The following is a 20,928-nucleotide window of genomic DNA, read 5'->3' as shown; positions in this document are numbered from 1 at the left end:
GCATTGCAGCTTTCAAAGAAACTCGAATGCTGTATATAGTCTTTTTTTTAACCTTTTAAATACTTGGACATAATTATTCTCAGAGGCGAACTTTGCTTATTCTTTGATATGCAACCATGCATTTTCATTAATACAAGTTCAGGAAGGTGCCGATGTTTGTTTTAGCGCACAGGACTTAGCATTGAGCATGGATTGTGCTTACTTCTGAATTGTTGCACGATGGAAGAATAAAAATGGGTCGTTAGCATTGGAATTTCAAAAACCTGTTTTGTTTCATCCCGAATACAATCTACATACATCAAGTATAAACTCCTGGCAGATTAGTCTTCACTCTTTCGTCACCTGAAAGGGGACAACTTTCGTACAGCGATATCACAATCTTGCCAGCAAATCTTTGCATTTTTTGAGTTTCGAGTATTGGGACATATTTGTTGTGAAGCAAAATGTGGACGAAAAATTAGCTTTGGGAAGATGAGGGAATAAAGGATCGTCAGTTTTTTCCTCGGCGTTTTGCGTCACTTGAGGTTAAAATAGATGATGGTAGAAAATTCCGTACTTGGTAGACATTAGGAAAAATGGATTGTGGTTTAATTACCGAATCACTTAAATAGCAGGTTTTCGAGAATCGACTGTTAAACAAAAAGTGACAACACTATATGTGTGACACTTCTTTAATGGGTATTAAACTATTGACAGACGTAGATAATTGTTGCAATTTGCTGTCGATGTGGTTCATACATTTGTTAAACTTTGACTTTACTTAATGTAGCATATTTTACAATTTCTTCTACCTTGGCTCTTGCTAAAGAGGGGCTAAAATCTTTGGAGTGCTAATCCCACAACTAGGTAATTAGGGGGCTCACTTGTATTGGCTGGCCATATAGTTTTTCCAGACACAGTTGGATTCATTGTCACTGCGACATGGTTCTCATTCACTTGGCTGTTGCCCGGAGATGCTGGTTGGCAACATGCCTACCTTGAGTTCAGTGCCCATATGGCCCTAATGCTCGATGCGGCTTAGTAAGTTCTATTATAGCTATGCCGGCCATCTGAATTTGCTAATCTTGGGTAAAGCATTAAAAATTGAAGTATGTAACCGAATGTTAATCTGCATGGTTTTAATCTTTGAGGAAGCGTGTCCCTTTTTTTCGTGTCTTAGGTATGGATGGTTTTGTTCGTTTAGATTTTTCATTTTTGAATGTGCCTTAACTATATTGCTTGGGCAAAGCTAAGAGTAACCTCCTTCGACATTTATTTACAATACAGGGATGTTGAGAGGATAAGAAACAAACTATTTTGCCAAACGAGACTGGTGACAAATTATTTCACTTGTGAAGTTATAGTGAATGTTTTTCATTGTACTTGCCCAAAAGGGCAGAATTATTTCTTAACACTTTTATGATTTTCAAATTTAAAAAAAAAATCACCGAAAGACTTCGCAAATTTATTCAATAAAATAAGCTGTCCCAAGTAAATGGGTAGTAATAAGTTTACTCCATTCTATAATATTGATCTCAGATGAATGACAGCTGGGTGTCACAATTGACCTCTTCTTTGGTTAGAAATCACACAACACCAGGTTAGTCCAGCAGGTTTTATTTGAAATTACAAGCTTTTGGAGCGCTACTCATACGTCACATGGGGCAGAATCGTAGAACACAATTTTTAGTAAAAGATCAAAATGTCATACAACTGATGTGATGTTCTGGGATTTTCATATTAATCAATTGAAACCTGTATCCTTATTCTAAGTGACTAAAGATTTAACAGCAATCCAGGTTTGTTCAATACAGTGCATCAGTTGTATGACACTTTGATCTTTTACTATAAATTCTGTCCTATAATCCTGCCCCGCTAGCTAAGTGATGAAGCAGCAGTGCTTTGAAAGCTGGTACTTTAAATAAACCTGGTGTTGTGTGATTTTTAACTTTTGTCCCCCCCAGTCCAACACCAGCACCACCACGTCATGGCTACTTTGGGGAGGGGAGCATTGGTCAGTGACTCATACTGGAAGTGCTAATGGACAATGGATGTCAGCATGATTGGTTGCAATGCATTCCACAGCATTCATATAACACTGATACAAACCCTTTGGTCCGACTCATCTGTGCCAACCAGACATTCCAATCTTACCTAGTCCCACTTGGTCTATATTTCTCTCAACTCTTCCTATTCATATACCCATCCAAATGCCTTTTAAATGTTATAATTGTACCCAGCTCCACCACTTCATCTGGCAGCTTGTTCCATATACTCACCACCCTCTACGTGAAAAAATTACCCCTTTGGTCTATTTTAAATGTTTTCCCTCTCACCTTAAACCAATGCTCTCTAGCTTTGTACTCCCCCACCTAGGAAAAAGACTTTGGGTATTCACCCTATTCATGCCCCTCATGATTTTATCAACCTCCAACTAGGTCATCGCTCAGTCTCCATTCAAGGAAAAAAGCGCCAGCAGATTCAGCCCCTCCCTATAGCTGAAACTCTCCAGTCCAGCCAACATCCTTGTAGATCTTTTCTGCACCCTCTTAAACTTTAAACAACATCCTCCCTGTAGAAGGATGACCAGAATTGAACGCGGTACTCTAAAAGTGGCCTCACCAATGATTTGTACAGCCATAACATGGCATCCCAACTCCTGCAATTAGTGCTATGACCACCGAAGGCAAACATGCTAAATGCCTTAGTCACCACTCTGTCTATCTGTGACTTGACTTTCAAAGAACTATGCATCTGCACTCCTAGGTCTCTTTGTTTGGCAACACTCCCCAGTGTCCTACCCTTAACTGTAGAAGTCCTGCTTTGGTTTGCCCTACCAAAATGCAACACTTCACATTTATCTAAATTATCTAAATCTATCTGCCACTCATTGGCCATTTGATCAAGGTCTCGTTGTACTCTGAGGTGATCATCTTCACTGTCCATTGCACCACCTATTTTGGTGTTGTCTGCAAACTTACTATACTTCCTATATTCACACCCGTATCATTTTTGTGAATGGTGAAAAGCAGTGGACCCAGCACTGATCCTTGGATGATAGCTACTTAGCTCTAGAATGATAACTATTGCTTTTGGAACATTACAGTAACAAATAGCCAATGTTATCTGGAGCAACCAAAATCTTGTTTTTTAAATGAGGCTATTATTTCCTGCTTTTCACAAAGCAATTGCTGCCCAACATGCTTACAGTATGTAAAGCAATAACATCTGTTTCATAGGACCCTGTGAATGTAACCTAATTCTTGCATTCTTTAATTATATTATGCCATGATACTACTCTTTATGAAACTATAGTCTTTGATATAATGTTAGAAAGTTGTGAAACACCTTGGGGAAAACCCATTTTATTTTTTGACAATTTGGGTTCCAAATTCTTTTCATAAGAGTTGTACAATTCCTACAGTGCAGAAAGAGGCCATTCTGGCCCTTGAGCCTACACAGACTCCCCCAAAGAACCCACATCCCTGTAACCCAACATGGGATTTTTATTTTTACCTTTGATAAGCCACTAACCTGCTCATCTCTGGACACTACAGGTCAATTTCTAGCAAGGCCAATCCACCTAATCTGCACATCTTTGGATTGTGGGAGGTAACTGGAGTACCACAGAGCACAGAGAGAATGTGCAAACTCCAAAAGTTTTGAAAATTTAAAGATTAAGATTTGGAAAAACATTTTAGTTACAAGTTTCAGACAATAAGACAGGAAGGAAAAAGTGATCTGTGGTTGGTCCTGTGATTTGACAGTGCAGTTTGGCCTTGTTCTAATTTTGATGTCTAAATTGATGTTTTACACGGATCGTCCAGTAATTTAGTTTTATAATTCATCCAAGAACAATTTTCATATTAGATTAGATTACATTACAGTGTGGAAACAGGCCCTTCGGCCCAAATATTAACAACCCTATGAGGGAATTTTGTATTACCTTTAGAATGTATTCCAATATCTTTGAAAATAAAGGACCAATGGTTGGAATTACATATGAAACGTCTCTGCCACTTTCAGTTCACTTCATCCACAAACCTGAGTTTAAAGGGTATTATTCTTTTCCTTGTTGCCTTATTGCCAGAGTAAATTTGTAGCGCATTAAGCAACTTTTTTTGCATGAATAAAAGTCATTGAAGGAAATTGTTATTGTCATATTTACTATAGAGTTCCGTTGAATTTTTAGTCAACTAAATCTTTGGACTGATTTGAAATAATGCAGATTATGATCATGAGAACTTCTGAACTTCTGTTTCTTTCTTTAACATTGCATTGTGGTAAATTCAAATTGCGACAATGTAGAGAAGTCTTGCTTCAAAAGGTGTTTTACAATCATAGTGTAAATGTACAGTGAACAAGGAATGACCTGTAGGGAAATGTTCCCAGGAGGATTTGTGCCATAGTGATTCAATGTTATAAATTTGCCATTTGAGTTGCTGTCAAACTATTAGTCTGAATATAAAAGAGCAAGTTGTAAATGTGCCATGTTGGTCCATGATGTTTGCATTAAAAAATAAATCTTCTTCTACCTTGGCAGGAAATCAAATAGTAAATTTCCAAGTCTGATCAGAGGTTTTGGCTAAAGCCTTCAACCTGTATATATTCCTTTTGTTAAAGAAAACTTTCACACCAGTTCAAAAGTACTTTAAACTTGAAAATATTAATAATTCAAGGTTGCACTGAATTAGAGATGGGTGGTTGATTAGAAATACGGTCAGAAGTCAAAGAAGGATTAATTATTTTGCTAAGAAATATAGTGCAAGGTATTTGTGCTTGTTGTAGTATTGGTATTGGATTGTTAATGATTGTACTTTTAGATTGTCTATTTAATTCAAAGATGAAAGGAAGCTGTATCAAATATAGCTAATTAGCTAGCTGCAATGCTAATGTGTTGCCATTATTCTGACATTGCTGGTTGGAAAAACAATTATTTGACCTTAAAGTGGAGCTGGATTTGAGGAACTCCATTAGAAATGGTCGCTCCATTATTAATTGGTGAAATAAGAATACTGGAAACTGTTGGAAGCTAGGAGTAACTGTGGACTGTTTGCTAAAAGCACTGTAATTCCTTGGAGCATTCAATGGGTGATGAGTATACAAGAGAAGGTCACTTTTTAAGTTAAAGTAACCTACCAAAGTAGTCATTGGTGTTTTTGTAAGTAATTTGTTACAGCAAAAACTTATACTTGAAATGTTGTGCCTTTTTGCCAAGCTAATAACTGGAACTGCAAGTTATCAGTCTTCACAAGGAAATGCAGTAGGAAACTGCTGCAATAATGATTTAAATTTAAATGGGCCATTTAAGAATGAAATGAAGAAACATTTTTTTTTAGGTTAGGTAGATTTTGGAAAATACTGTGACAAAAGGAGGTAGAATTTATGGAAACTTTCAAGCTTGACTTTGATACATTTTTGTTAATTAATGCCAACATGGAACATGAAGTTGAGGGTGGGTTAATTAATGATTTTAATAGAATGTCAGGCTATTCATTCCTTGAGACCTATTGTTCATAGGTTGTAATAAAGTGTAGTGAGTGAAAGACAAACACAACATGCAAGACTTATTTGATGTTTTCAAAGTCAAATTGCATTGCAGTTTCTGGAAATTTGAACTTGTGTTTTATTATATTTATTTTTTTGTAATTCTTTCCTTGGGATAATTGTTTTTTTTTCATTCATTAAATTTTCAAATTTATGAACCAGAATTTGGAGTGGATTGGTGTTAGTTCTAGCTGTCACAAACATGCAAGTTTTGCTTGTTACTATGCCATTTATTGCATGGGGTTTCTTTATATACGTGGAATCAATTGGAGTAGTGAGTGTATCATGTCAGTTTTGGACTTATTTGTTTATTTGCCTCCTGGTGAATAACTTGAGTATAATTCATAGTCAACTTTATGTTCCTATATATATAATGAATTCACTTTATTCTAAAGATATTTCTCCATACTCTACCAAAGCATACCCCAGCCAAATAATTTTTTGTAGATATTTTTAATAAATAGGTTAAGGTTACTACCACTGGAGCCTTAAGAGTTGTTCCTAGTCTTTTATGTGCTGAGGTAAGGTTGAACTGTAAATTGACAGATCTTAACTGTGTTTTCATTATTTTGCATGAACAAAGTTCCAAAAATTGCTATTTAATCATATTTAAGTTGTTAGTCATGGTTACATAGTACCTGATCATTTTTTAGGACTGGTATCTGGATTAGAATTCAGCTTTCTACTCATTTCTATTCTGCTGTTTGCGGGTGGCGGGGAGGAGTCGGTTAGCTCAGTTGGCTAACGGGCGGCACGGTGGCACAGTGGTTAGCACTGCTGCCTCACACCGCCGGAGACCCGGGTTCAATTCCCGCCTCTGACTGTGTGGAGTTTGCACGTTCTCCCCGTGTCTGCGTGGGTTTCCTCTGGGTTCTCCGGTTTCCTCCCACAGTCCAAAGATGTGCAGGTTAGGTGAATTGGCCATGCTAAATTGCCCGTAGTGTGAGGTAAGGGGGAGATGTAGGGGTATGGGTGGGTTGCCCTTCGGCGGGTCGGTGTGGACTTGTTGGGCCGAAGGGCCTGTTTCCACACTGTAATGTAATCTAATCTAATTACCTTACTCAGCTGTGATTCCAACAAGACATGAGGCAGTTTGAATGCTGTTGCTGCCCTAAGCTGCCACACATTATAACAAAATTAAACCAATCAGATTAACAAGTTATTGTCTAGTATGCAAGGGAGCCACATAGCTGGCCATCAACAGTATTTTGGAGTTAGTGTGCTCATGTGATCAGCATGAAATGAGTATTTCATTCTTTAACTTTTATTTTAATTCTTAGTTTGAAGTTTTATGATCTCTTGATTAGATCAAATTCTGTTGTGGATTAGAGAGCCAAACTTAATATAAGGCTGGGAACTGACTTAAGAACACTAATTTCACATAAGTTTAACATCAAACTGTTGTTGTGGTTCTGTTCGCCGAGCTGGAAATTTTTGTTGCAACGTTTCGTCCCCTGTCTAGGTGACATCCTCAGTGCTTGGGAGCCTCCTGTGAAGCGCTTCTGTGGTGTTTCCTCCGGTATTTATAGTGGCCTGTCCCTGCCGCTTCCTGTTGTCAGTTTCAGCTGTCCGCTGTAGTGGCCGGTATATTGGGTCCAGGTCGATGTGTTTGTTGATGGAGTTTGTGGATGAGCACCCGAGCTACAAATCTTCACCCAAACTTTTAACATCAAACTAGTTGATATATCTGATTTTGTTTGCATGGGTTTAGTGGGTAAGGTGTGAGGTGTAAGGGACTTAGCTTTAATGTATCTAAACGAACTGATAGAAAGATCAAAACAGGGTGTTCAGCCAGTGTGAATGCTCTAGGTCTTTGTAAGTAGTACCCAGTTAGTCCCACTCCCTTGTTCTATTTTTTACATTCTCCAGGTCTCTCCTTTCTAAATATATATCCAGTTCACCTTTTGAAGTGTGCTATTGAATTTAGTATCCTTTCAGGAGTGCATTGCAGATTATTGCACCCAGCTATTCCTGATAGGAAGGGAAAACATTTTTGAGTAAGACCATTCTTGCATTATGAAACATATTGCATTTTGTTTCGGGGACATTCATTTTTTTTTGACAGTAAGCCACAGTATTGAGGACTGCATTCTGCTCAGCACTAAACACGTTTTTTTTTAGGTATGCCTATTTAATTTTGCAAGGATTTTGTTTGCTAGGTATTTACAACATATAATGCACAATTTAATAATTGTTTAGAAAGTGTAATAAACACCACTAGGATAACCACGTGGTATAAAGAGAGAGGCTGAAATATCAAAGTTTAAAGCAAATGCAATTAGTTCTTCTATAATGCGATGGTTGCGTTCTTGTGCAGTTCCACGTTCTACAAAATCACGCTTAGAAACAGAATTTGAAGTGTTGGCGCTGTATTCGTGTTACAGCCAACACATGTTTCAAACGTTTGTGCTGCAGAAACAGCATCCCCAGTTACTAAATTGTGTTACAGCAAATTCGCATTGTTGAAATGCACGTTATAACAGAACAACCTGTAGTTTTTTGTTATGTTTTAAAGAATTGAATGATTCGTGTCTATCTTCAGAGAAACTGTGATGCCACTCTTGTAGATTTAGTTTTTTAGGACCAGCAAGGTTGTCATTACTTTAATACCTGGCTTAACATTTTCAGTGGTTTTAACAGTGAATGTTGTGTGTTCATGTTAAATCAGCGACTGTATTGATTGCACCTCAAAGGTAGATTATAACAATGTACTAAGTTGAGGATCTGAAGCACTAAGCAAATGGCAGAAGTTTTACACAGTAGTGACAGGGAGCACCAATAATTTTGTCATCATGTAATTTCAGGCCATTGTATAGCATATTTTTTGGAAAGTTAAGTACTGTTAAACATAAGTCACAACAAACCTACTTAAGCAGCACTTAAGTTATAACTTTAAATTGCTTTTTCAGTTTCAAAATCCAGAATAATTCGCACAAATACCAATAGGGAAGAAGTCAAAATATGGAGAAATTTCAGGTGTAATGCATTTGTTCTTTCATTATAATTGCTTTTGAACTCATTGAAATATTTCAATCACCAGGGCAAAGAACCAAGCGCACAAATGTCTGCAAGGTAGGGAAGCTGGTTCAAAATCAGTATATAATTATAGCCAGAGCTTGGGCCACGCATGAAGCGTACAATTTGTTTATTTTATTTGTTCTCATTAGGACCTGCATTGTGTTTTTTGATTTGCTAGTTTGTTAATTTTCACCTTTCACATGTAAGTGGAGAAACCTTTTGAAACTATATTACAAAAATTAGTTCTTCAATTATATTATGTTTTAGTGATGTTGGTTAAAAGATGAATATTGTCAAGAACAAAAGAGATTCTATTCTTCGAGTAATATCATGGATTTTCATGTGTTCAGCTATGTATGGAGTACTTTTGTTGCCCAATTAGTTCACTTTTAAATTATGTTGCCTTGCACTTTCTACATCAAACTTCACTTGCTTTTACTCTAGTCTTTTTTTGCCTAGTTCATGTTGCAATTTTTGAGTTGCCTTTCTGAATTCCATTGAAAATAGAGTCATAGTCATAGTCATAGAAACAGGTCCTTCTGCCCACCATGCATGTGCTGACCCACAAACACCCATTTATGGCAAGTGCAGTAGTTCATTGGTAGAGTTCTAGCCTGCCACAGAAGAGGCCTCTGTTTGATTCCCTGCCAATGCATGATACTCCTTTCCTTCCCTTTTTGGGAGGTGATGACCTAGTTTAATTTTAAGAAAACCTACGCTTGGTCCATAACTTACTATGATCTGGCATTTTTTTAAGTGCTCATCCTGATGCTGCTTAAACGTTGTGAGACTACCTGCTTCAACCGCTCTCTCAGCCAGCACATTCCATATTTCTTCCACCTCCTGGTGAAAAAAAATTCCTCAAATCACCTCTAAACCACTTAGTCCTCACCTCAAAGTTATGCCCTCTGGTCTCAGACTCATCTGCCATGGGGATAAGATTCTCACGATCTACTTTGTCTGTACCTCTTAGAATTTTGCGTGCTTCAGTCAGATTCTCTTTCAGCCTCCTCTGCTCCAAGGAAAACAAATCAGCTTATTCGGTCTCTCCTCATAACAACAGACCTTTCATCACATGCGATATCCTGGCAAATCTCCTGTGCACGCTCTTCAGTTCAATCACATTTTTTGATCGAACCGCGCATAGTATTGCACCTTTGGCCTAACCAATAATTTATAAAGTTATAACAAGACTTCCTTGCTCCTATGTTCTGTGCCTCGGCTAACGAAAGCAAGCATCCTGTATGTCGCCTTTGGATGTCTTAATTTGATTTACTGATGTAAATTGGAAATTATTATTCCAGTGATGATTCCTATGACCTATTACTAAGTACCCATCAACGTATGTTTCTGAAAAGTGAATCTTGTATCTTCAGCATTGCGACTTATTTTAAGAAAACAAATCAGCTCAAGACTGTTGAAGTACCTTGCATTAATGATACATATGACTTAGATTGGGAGAGTGGACTTGAGTTGAACTTGGGACATAAATAAAGATTAGATTTTTCTAGTCTATAATCTACTCTGCCACAAAGAAGAACGTGTTAGAGTGGCAGCAGAGCTTCCTGATAAAAGCCTGAGGGGCGAGGCCCAGATCGAGCTCAGTTGGAGTAACAGTTAAATCCAACAGGAACTTCTGCCAGAATTTGAAAATGCTGATGAAATTAACATGAGTTATTTAAAAAAAAAAGTAGTGAGCTGATATGTGGTAGGATAAATTATTTTTATCCACTTCAAAACTGCTTTAAAGGAATGGTTATTGTTCTAGCTTTTTAGGAGATAATATCAGTAAATTTAAATCAAGTAGAAAGTTAGTGAGAGCCTTTTAAATAAAGCTATGAATAGGAGCTCTGTCCCATGTGTTGCACAGCCTGCAGTATATGGGAAATCCTAGATGCTCCTGGAAGTTTGGATGACCACATCTGAAGGAAGTGCCAGTTTTATCAGCTTGAGTATCAGATTTTGCAGCTCAAGTATCTGCTGGCAGGATTGCAGTGCATCCATGAGATTGAGAGTTAAGTGAATAGCATGTTTTAAGAAGTGATCATCCTGCAGTTCAACAAAGTGCAGTCAGGGAAGGAATCAGTCCGAAGGAGAGAGGCAGGTTGGTGGGAAAGTACCAGAGTACATTTCACTGAAATACAGTGAGTGTGTATGAGTAAGTAGATAGAATAGATGGATGGTCGGTGAGGAGGAAGAGGGTTAGATTCCTAGATCACTGTGTCCAATGCCAGAGGGATTCACCTGAACTGCACTGGGACCAATACCCTTGCAGGGAAGTTTGCTAGTGTTCTGGCGGTTTCTTAAACTAATCTGGCAGGGGAATGGTATACAGGGTGGAGGTACAAGTGTTGATGATGCACAGATGAATGGAGAAGAAAAGCCAAGTCAGTTTGGCAGGCAGAGCATATATAGTCAAGTTAAGACACAAATGATCTCTGTGAGGTTGGGCGGTATTTATTTTAATGCATGAGGTCTTGAAAGTAAGACCGGTGCATTGAGGGTACAGATTAACACATGCGGGTATGGCCGCAATGTTATCAAGAGGACATGGTTGTAGTAGGGCAGGACTGGTAGCTCAATATTCCAAAGCATAAGAGTCTTCAGGTGAGACCTGGCGGGGTGGTAAGAGGAAGTGGTGTCATGCTACTTGTAGGACGATCTGTATTGGAATAATGGTAGTATTTCAAAAAGAAAATTGTACAAATGCAAGGCCAGTATGTTTCATGAAGAGTGGGACCAAAAATTCTGGTAGACTCAGGATATTGAGGAAATATACAGAATTATTTAAGAGGGGGGAAAGTAAAGGCAAACTTTATGATGGATGACCAGGATTCAGAGCATCATGAGTCCTAGAGGCACATAGTGCAGGATTTACTGAAAAGACATTTAGAAAAATAAGGACTTAAGAGAAAAACTGGGTGGACCTAGAAGATGTAGGTGAGATTTTTAAATTAATGCTTTAAAGCTGTATTCATGATAAAAGAAAGATATTAAAATAGAAATTGGGGAAGAGGACAATGACATAAACAAATTACAATTGAGTAGGAGGACGTGTTAGTGGTTTTAGCAGTCTTAATTGAAATTGGAAAAGTCTACAGGCCCAGAAGCGATGTATCCTGGGGGATGCTGTGGGAGGCAGCAGAGAAGTCTGCAGGGGCCCTTGCGTTAATTTTCAGAGCCTCTCTGGCTGCAGAGGACTGGAGGTCAGGTGATATGGTACCATCTTTCAAGAAGGGTAGTCGGGATAAAGTTGGGAACTATAGGTCAGTAAGCCTAACATCAGTAGTAGAAAACGGTTGGAAAAGGTTCTGAAGGACAGCATCAATCTCTAATTGGAGAGGCAAGTTAGTCAGTGTGGCTTAATCAGATGAGTTCCTGTCTGATGGGTTTGATGGAATTTTTTCAGAAGGTGAATAGATGCATGAATGAATGCATGCAGTGGCTGTAGTCTCTGTATGGACTTTGGTAAGGCTTTTGACAAGGTTTCACATGATTTACTGCTGAAAAAAGTACAAGGCCATTGGGTCCAGGGCAAGGTGGCAAATCCGATCCGAGATTCCCTTTCTCACAACAGGCAAGAGAGGATGGTCGAAGGTTGTTATTGTGACTAAACTGTGGCACACCACAAGCTTCAGTGCTGGGTCCCTTACTGTTTGAAGTATACATTAATGATCTAAACCTGAATGTGGAAGATTTGATCAATAAGATTCAGATGACACAATAATTGATCATTCCATAAATAGTGCAGAGGGAAGCCTTGGACTACAAGGTGATATAAATAGACTGGTTAGATGGGCAGAGCAATGGCAAATGGGATTTAACCCTGAAAAATGATAGCTATGCATTTTAGGAGGACTAACAAAGCAAGGGACTACAGTAGTGGATTAGAGGGATTTAGTGTGCATGTCCTGAGTACCTTGAAGGCAGCATGATAGGTGGACAAGGTGGTTAGGAAGGCATGAGGATTACTTGTCTTTTTAGTAGTCAAATAGTTAGGTCACAGCACAAATACTGTGCACATTTTTGGTCACCAAATATGGGAAAGTTGTCACTGCACTAGTAAAAGGCAGTTGCCATAGTTCCACAGGGCTGCTGTGTCATTCGAGAGGGACAGTGGTGGTTTAACCTGAGGGTCATCAAGCCTCCAGTGAGGGGGGGGGGGCATAGCTGAGAAGGCCGGATCTTCATAGTATCTGGATTAGTGGTGCTGGAAGAGCACAGCAGTTCAGGCAGCATCCGGAGAGCAGTAAAATCGACGTTTCGGGCAAAAGCCCTTCATCAGGAATAAAGGCAGAGAGCCTGAAGTGTGGAGAAATAAGCTAGAGGAGGGTGGAGGTGGGGAGAAAGTAGCATAGAGTACAATAGGTGAGTGGGGGAGGGGATGAAGGTGATAGGTCGGGGGCGGGGGGAGGGTGGAGTGGATAGGTGGAAAAGACATTCAACCCCAGGGCAACAATGTGGAGTTCAACAGTTTCCTCATTTCCCTTTCCCCCACCTCACCCTAGTTCCAAACTTCCAGCTCAGCACTGTCCCCATGACTTGTCCTACCTGCCTATCTTCTTTTCCACCTATCCACTCCCCCCTCGCCCTGCCCCCGACCTATCACCTTCATCCCCTCCCCCACTCACCTATTGTACTCTATGCTACTTTCTCCCCACCCCACCCTCCTCTAGCTTATCTCTCCACGCTTCAGGCTCTCTGCCTTTATTCCTGATGAAGGGCTTTTGCCCAAAACGTCGATTTTACTGCTCCTCGGATGTTGCCTGAACTGCTGTGCTCTTCCAGCACCACTAATCCAGAATCTGGTTTCCAGCATCTGCAGTCATTGTTTTTACCCTCTTCCTATATCTATAGAGTGTGCTAAGAAGATTCACTAGGATGTTATCTGGGCTGGAGCATTTCACCTGTGACAAGAGACCAGAGAAATTGGGTTTGTGTTCCTTGAAGAGATACTTGTTTGAGAGGTAAAAAAAATATGATGGCGTAGATAAGGTATATAGGAAAAAAAATTTCCCCTTAGAGACCAATAACCAGAAGGCATGGATTTAAGGTAAAGGGAAGGAGGTTTTGAGGGATTTAAGATTTATTTTTCACTAAGAGGATGCTGGGTATCTAGAACTTACTGCCTGAAAGGATGATAAATGTGATAATCATCACGCTATTTAGGAAATGTTTGCATGATTTTGAAGCACAACAGCATTCAAGGCTATGGGGCCAAGTACTGTGAATTGGGACTAGATGGACATGATAGATCAATGAGTCTGTTTCCATGCTGCAAACATTTACTCAAAATTTAATTTTAATCCTTGCCTAAATCTCTCAGAATAGTAACCTTGTGTATCAATGCCATAATTCTTGTGGAATATGCTTAATGGGAATACTTTTAAGACATTCTTTTGAAACTTAGTGCTATTAGAGCAACTTTTAGAATCATTATACTGTAACATATTTATATTATATATGTATATATCTCTGAGTATGGACTTATTTCCTGCATTAGTATATGACAAAACTTTATCATTGTTTTAGTTAAAAGATACTTGTTTCTCAAGTGTTGTCAAAAGTGTGATACTGAGATGTCACGAGGTATAGTGAGCATGGCTGTGTTTGTGTCCCCAAGAATAAATAAGTTTTTCAAAGGCAAAGTTATTAACTGATGTTATGCAATACAATTATGTTCTTGAAAAAGAATTCTATCGAGTCTTGGTTATAAGTAGCCTCTGATTGTAAGGGATCATCTGTGCTATATATGTTTGTTGTCAGCCCGTGTGTTGATGTTTCACAGGAACCACTTTTTTATTATCCTATGATAGTTGTGTTGTCCTAGTTCAATTTATGCCATCTTGTGTGGCTACTAGGTCAGCTGGTCATGACATTTAGTGGCTAGTTGGTGTTTGTGGATGTGGATTGCTAGTTGTCTGCCTGTTTGCCCTATATAGGGCAGCCAAAGAACATACCCACAACCACAACTGTTATATTAAGGATATAAGGAGAACGAGGGAACAAGTAGGACCCGAGTGGCAATTGGTCTGTGGAGCCGGAGGATGTAGGTAGGATTCTAAATAAATCCTTTTATGTCACTGTTCACTAGTGTGGGGACAATGTGAGTATAGAAATTAGAGAGAAAAACTGTGATATGCTTAAAGAAGTTAGCATAGAGAGAGAAATGGCAGACTTAAAAACAGATAAATCTTCTAGACCAATGAATCCTAGTCTGTTGAGTGAGGCAAGGGAGGAAATAACCTAGTGTTGGCAATAATTTTTAATTCCTTCTTGACCACAGGAAATGTGCTAGAGGCTAGAGGACTAGAGGACCATCAGTGTGGTATCATTGTTGAAGAAGGAAGCAAGAGACAAACCAGGAAATGAGTTATTATAACCTCAGTGGTGAGGGAACTATTAGAAGCAGTTCTGAGGGATGGAATTCCTCTGCACTTGGAGAGGCAGGGGTTAATCAAGAATAGTCAGCATGGTTTTGTTAAGGAAGGTCACGTCTGACCAACCTGATTGAATTTCTTGAAGAGGTAACCAGGTGTGTAGATAAGGGGGGTGCATTCGACATGGTCCACTGGGACCTTTTCAAGGCTTTTGATAAGGCCCCACATGGCAATCTGCTAAGCCAGAGTAAGAACTCATGGGATTCAAGGACATTTGGCAAAATGGACCTAGAATTGGCTGAGTAGTAGGAAGTAGAGGATGATGGTTAAGGGGTGTTTTGTGACTGGAACCAGTGGAGTTCAGCATGGATCAGTGTTGGGGCCCTTCCTGTTTTTGGGATGTATAAATGATTTAGACTTGAATTATAAGAGAGTTAATCAGTAAGTTTGCAGATACTATGAAAATTGGTGGGCTGGTAAATAGTGATGAAGGTAGCCTTAGATTACAGGAGAACGTAGATGGGCTGGTCAGATAGATTGATCAATGACATATGGAATTCAGTACGGATAAATGAGAGTTAATGCACTTGGGCAGGACAAGCAAGGCAAGGAAATTCAGAAGAATGGTAGGATCCTGAGAAGCATAGGATCAGTGGGACCTTGATGTAAATGTCCACTGCTCCTTAAGGTTGCAGGGCAGGTAGATAAAGTGGTTAGGCTGACGTATGGGATACTTGCCTTCATTTAGCTGAGGCATAGAGTTTAAGAGCAGGGAGGTGATGCTGGAATTAAAAGTTGACTAGGCCACAACTACAGTATTGTGTCCAGTTTTGGAATTCACATTAAAGGAGAGATGGGATAACACTGGAAAGAGTGCAGGGGAGATTCATCAGAATGTCACCTGGGCTGGAGAATCTTTATATTATGAAGAGATGTTTAATAGGCTGGGGCTGGTTTCCTTGGAGCAGAGGAGTCTGGGGATTGAGGGGTGGGGAATGACTCAGATTTATAAAATTGAGGCACTTAGACTTGTTAAACCGTGCAAAATATTTCTCCTTGATTGAGGGATTGATGACCAGGGGAGAAATTTGAAGTTAAGGGACAAGGGGTTTAGAGCAAATGGGGGGGAAAATTTTTGTTCACCCAGACAGAGATGGGAATCTGAAACTCACTCCCTGTGTGAGGCAAAAACCTTCATAACAATTAAGAATTTCAGTGCACTCTTGTGTTGCCAAGGAATGTAGGAGTAGGAGTATGCCATTCAACCCCTTGAACACTACTGCCACTCGATGAGATTATGGCTGATCTGTGGTCTCACTCCATAATACCTACCTCGTCCCTTAATATCTTTGCTCAACAAAAATGTATTGATCTTATGTTTAAAACTAACTGGTCCAGCGTCAAATGCCTTTTGTGGAAGAGAGTGCCAAACCCCTACAGCTCCTTTGTGTAGAAGCACTTCTTAACATCGTGCCTGAATAACCTGACCCTAATTGTGTTGTTTTTCCCCAGTTCTAGAATGCCCAACTAATGGAAATAGTTTATCTTCATCTACCCTGTCTCTTCCTATTAATTTCCTGAAGACTTTGATCAGATTATCCCATAACCTTCTAAATTCAAGAACAAACACACTTTGTTGTATAATATCTCCTCAACCCCTGAAGTCCACTTATCATTCTTGAAAATCTACATTGTAGTCCCTGTAAGGCCTATCTATGGGTGAAATACTGCAAAGTGGGATTAGAGTAGTTATGTGGTTGGTTTTTGACTGGCACAGACCCCATTGGCTGAAGGGCCTTTTCCTGTGCTGAGAACCTCTTTGTCTCTTGAGTAGTAGATAGGATTTTTAAAGAGCTTTCTGGGACTTGTTCAGATTTACGCTTGTTGCAACTCCTTTTTTAGGAGAAGGAGAATTGATGTTCCTTTTTGAAACTGTTGAACAGGAATGCCCAATGAACCGAGTAATGCTGTGAAATTATTTAGAGTTTGAAATAATTGAGAGAATATTAAGCTTTACTTAAACAGATTTATATGTAATGGTCATATTTAGGTTTCAATATGTATGTGATTCACATTTAACAGGTTTGCGGCTGTTATTTGCAACAACTTAAGTGCTTTCAGATTGTTTATGCATATTTGATTGTGATCCCTTTGGTCTTACGGAGTAGCAAGGGAAGAAACTCTCATCACTAATATCACTAATATATTCCTGAAGAATATGAGGAATGATCACTATAATTGTATAAGATTCTGTGCGTCAAGTACATGTTAAAGGAACAAAACTCAGATTTTTACAACTATTCTTGGAAATCATAATTTTGTATGCTCTGTGTATTATATTTGGGAAACAAGCAATGGTTTTTAAAAAAAATGCTGGAAATGAAAAAAAGACTTTACCAGTTTTGCAGAAGTAGACAAACAAGAAATTTTTGCCAAAGGTAACTGACATTAGTACAATAGTTTGTACGACTTGTTATTTTAATAGTATTAATCCATCCATTTTGATTTTACCTGCAGTGTCACACTGAAGTCCTTGTTGCTATTTTCTAAATGTATATATTCCACCAGAAGAAACTTTGTTTTGAAAGGCTCCATAATTCTAATTAAGGTATGGAATAGAATATTAAACTATTTTAGAACCTAGAAAATATGGATTGCTTTCAGCAGTCTTTCCTTTCTCAAAAATACATAATTTTCAAACATCCACTCTTGGCCTTGTTTAAGATGATTCTTCGAATAAATGGTAAAATATAATGAAGTGCTACTGCAGCTTAAAGTCTGGTCAGTGAATGATATGTTGCACATCAAGATAGTTATCACAGCCTGAAATGGTGTTATTGAATATAAAATATTAAGTAATCGCAGCTGTGACTGCATTCAGATCATTTGATTAGAAAGAGCATTTTTACAGCATAGGAAAGTATACATATGCACATTAATTTCACAAACATTTGCAAATGTTCATGGTAAAAGTTTTGTATTGTCTGTTTGTCCAGAGTTTAGAATTTGATGCAACATCGATTTTTGTCCAAAAGTAGTACAGGCGGTCCCTGGGTTGTGAATAAGTTCTGGTCTTTGATTCTATTAGCATGTTGAATTGTACTCTAATTCGAGCCCGATATTTTGAAAATATAAAGAAGCCGTTCGTAAATACAACCAGTTCGTAAATACAACCAGCTCATGTCCGATCTTTCAGAGTACACCCTTTGCATGGGATCGTGTTCATAACTTAGATGTTCATAAATTGGGGGCTTTCTGTTTTTTGGTTCTACAATATTGACTGGCATAAGATGTGCCACAACTGCTTGTGTTGTTTTATTTGTTCATAAAGTTTGGGTATTGCTGGCCAGACCAGCATTTATTGCCCATATCTAATTCCCATGGAGAAGATGGTGGTGAGATGCCTTCTTGAGGATACCTTATAGTATGGGACATCGACAGTGCTGTAAAGTGGGGAGTTCCAGGATCCTGACCCCCAGCTTTCTCTAGGACATAGTTGGATGCTGCCACTTGCTCTTTCCCATGATATGTCCTGTTGGAGCCAGTTGTTCTTGGTTGGCTTTGTTTTCTTCTGCTGGCTTGGAGCAATTATTCTAATTTATGAAGGTGACCTCGATGTTAGGTCCTCTTTCCACACTCCTATTTCCATTATGCTGAAGTGTGGCATTTTTTCCAATGTTACATAATTTTCACACAACCAAAAAGTAAAGCATTTTCAAGATCGCAAAACACTTGCACAGGTTTTTGTTTAACCATTTTACCATAGGCATACAAGACATTAGAAATACTCTGAATATATGAATGGGTATTTCCATTATCCTAATTATGTTTAACAATTCAGTCACTGATCAAGAACTGAATTAATCACAGCTGTGCTCTCAGATAGCCACATTAGGCTCAAAAGTTAATTTTATTGCCCAACATTGTACATAATAATTATTTATTGGATAATGATTATGTAGCATTGTTTTTAAGTTGTCAAATTTTTTTAGAACAAGAATCTGCTTTTGTGAAGCAATGGCAACTAATTAATGGTGTGTTGCAGAGATCAGTGCTGGGCCACAATTTATTGTATAATACATGCTTTTAAGGAAAATGAATGCACTATGTTAAGTTTGCAGATGACACAAAAATAGCTGGGACAGATAGTCATAATATATGGAGGACGAATCGAGGAGCTGAATATTAATTAATTGATTAGTCCAGAGAAAGCAAATCACAGAGATTTGGAAGCCGTCGTACATGCATTACAAAATGCTTGCATTCAAATTCATTGAGTATTATGGAAGGCAGATGGTACACTGGCCTTTTGTTTTAAAGGAAATGGAGTGTAAAAGTAGGGAGATTTTGCTAAAGCTATAAGGCACTAGTATAGCTGCAATACTATAAACGTTTTTGGGTCCATTATTTAAGGAAAGGTGTACTGACATTTAATGGGAGGTGATGGCCTAATGGTATTATCACTGGACTGTTAATCCAGACAACGATCTGGGGACTTGGGTTTGAATCATGCCATGGCAAATGGTTGAATTTGAATTTGAATTCAGTGTGGTTGAGTCTTAACTGCCCTCTCTGCAATTAGGGATGGATATTAAATGCTCTCCTAGCCAGTGATGCCCTCGAGCCATGAATAAATGTTGGGGAGAAGGCAGGAAAGTGGAATTTGAAGTTTGTCAGATTTGCCATGACCTCATTGATAGAGCAGACTCGATGGGCTGAATGGCTTACTTTGGCTCCCATATATTGTGGTTTTATGGTCTATTGAGAAAGTGAGGGCTGAAGATGTTGGAGATTGGAATCGAAACCTGTAGTGCTGGAAAAGCACAGCCGGTCAGGTAGCAGGAGAGTTGACTTTTTGAGCATAACCATTCCATCAGGAATGTGGGAGTGGACCAAGAATCTTTTGGAAAAGTCTGCTCAAAAGACAGTGGATGCAGAATCTTTTAAGTTTTTTTTAAGGCAGAGATAGATACTTGATTACCAAGGGGATGAAAGATTGGGACATTGAGGAATGTTGAGTTGAGATTAAAGTCAGATCGGCCAAGATCTCATTTAATAATGCAGCAGGCTGGAAGGTCTGAATGATCTATTCGTTCCTTGTTTGTATATTTTCCCCCTCTGTTTTTCCTTTCTCCGTAGCGTCATAGATATGTTTTGACAGTCTGCAACAAAGTGCAAAGCAAAAAGTTGAAACTGAGAGCCATGTCAGGAAATAAGATCAAATACCTAAATTGTTGATTGGATCGTTTAAAAACTGAAGTTGCGTTCCAGTATTTTATTGCTTGATGCTAACCACTCCCTCTTGATACCCTTTCCACCCCCTCACCCCATTATAAGCAGAGCTCATTTGTCATTTGCACATTGATGCTTTCTGAGCAGTGAACATATACTATGAATTACTGCGTTAATTTTGTCGTGTAATTGGTAGCTACTTTCAAGGCTAATTTGTCCTTTGCTTCTAGTATTTGTAAACAGGAGAACAAGGACATCCTCTTTAGGAAATTGGTTTGCTGATAGGTGTGATAAGACACCTTAGCCTGTGGTCCTTGTGGGATTGTGAGATTGTCTGGTCCTGTCCTTTTGCAAGTGTATTGCATAATGTGTGAAATAGTTTAATAAAGCTTCATTATCTGGTATATTGCAAACCATATAATTTAAGTGGTACTTGTAGATGCGTTATTTTTTACAAATATTTGCACAGATAATATGAAAATTTAAATATTGAGTAGGGCTAAGAATTTTAAAGAGGAAAAAGATAAAATGTTTATGATGGATTAAGCCTTGACTGTAAAATTTTAGAATTAATCTTATTGTGACATTTACAAAAATTTACAAATCACCACTTACGCCACCATTTTAAGGACAAAGGTGTTTAGGTAAGATTCTTAAGTACAAATTCTTAGGGGGAAAACAAATTAGAAAAATAACAAATAAAATGTTCAGAATAAGTCTTTCGAACCCAGTCCATGCTGGCATAGCCTCTTTTCCATGCCAGGCTTTGACG

The 20,928-nt window shown here is 38.6% G+C and overlaps 1 protein-coding gene across 2 annotated transcripts in view; it reads left to right on the top strand.

Annotated features, from left to right (window-relative positions):
• The window catches only part of lrig1 (leucine-rich repeats and immunoglobulin-like domains 1), a 121,269-nt gene that overhangs the window by 778 nt on the left and 99,563 nt on the right, over nucleotides 1-20,928 (top strand). The gene's annotated exons all lie outside the window — the stretch shown is intronic.

Source organism: Chiloscyllium plagiosum, unplaced genomic scaffold, assembly GCF_037043375.1.
Source record: "Chiloscyllium plagiosum isolate Xiang-an unplaced genomic scaffold, Cpla_swu_hap1 HiC_scaffold_14, whole genome shotgun sequence".
NCBI lineage: Eukaryota > Metazoa > Chordata > Chondrichthyes > Orectolobiformes > Hemiscylliidae > Chiloscyllium > Chiloscyllium plagiosum.
Note: the sequence above shows the minus strand (reverse complement) of the source record. Positions and strands in the feature narration are given on the sequence as shown.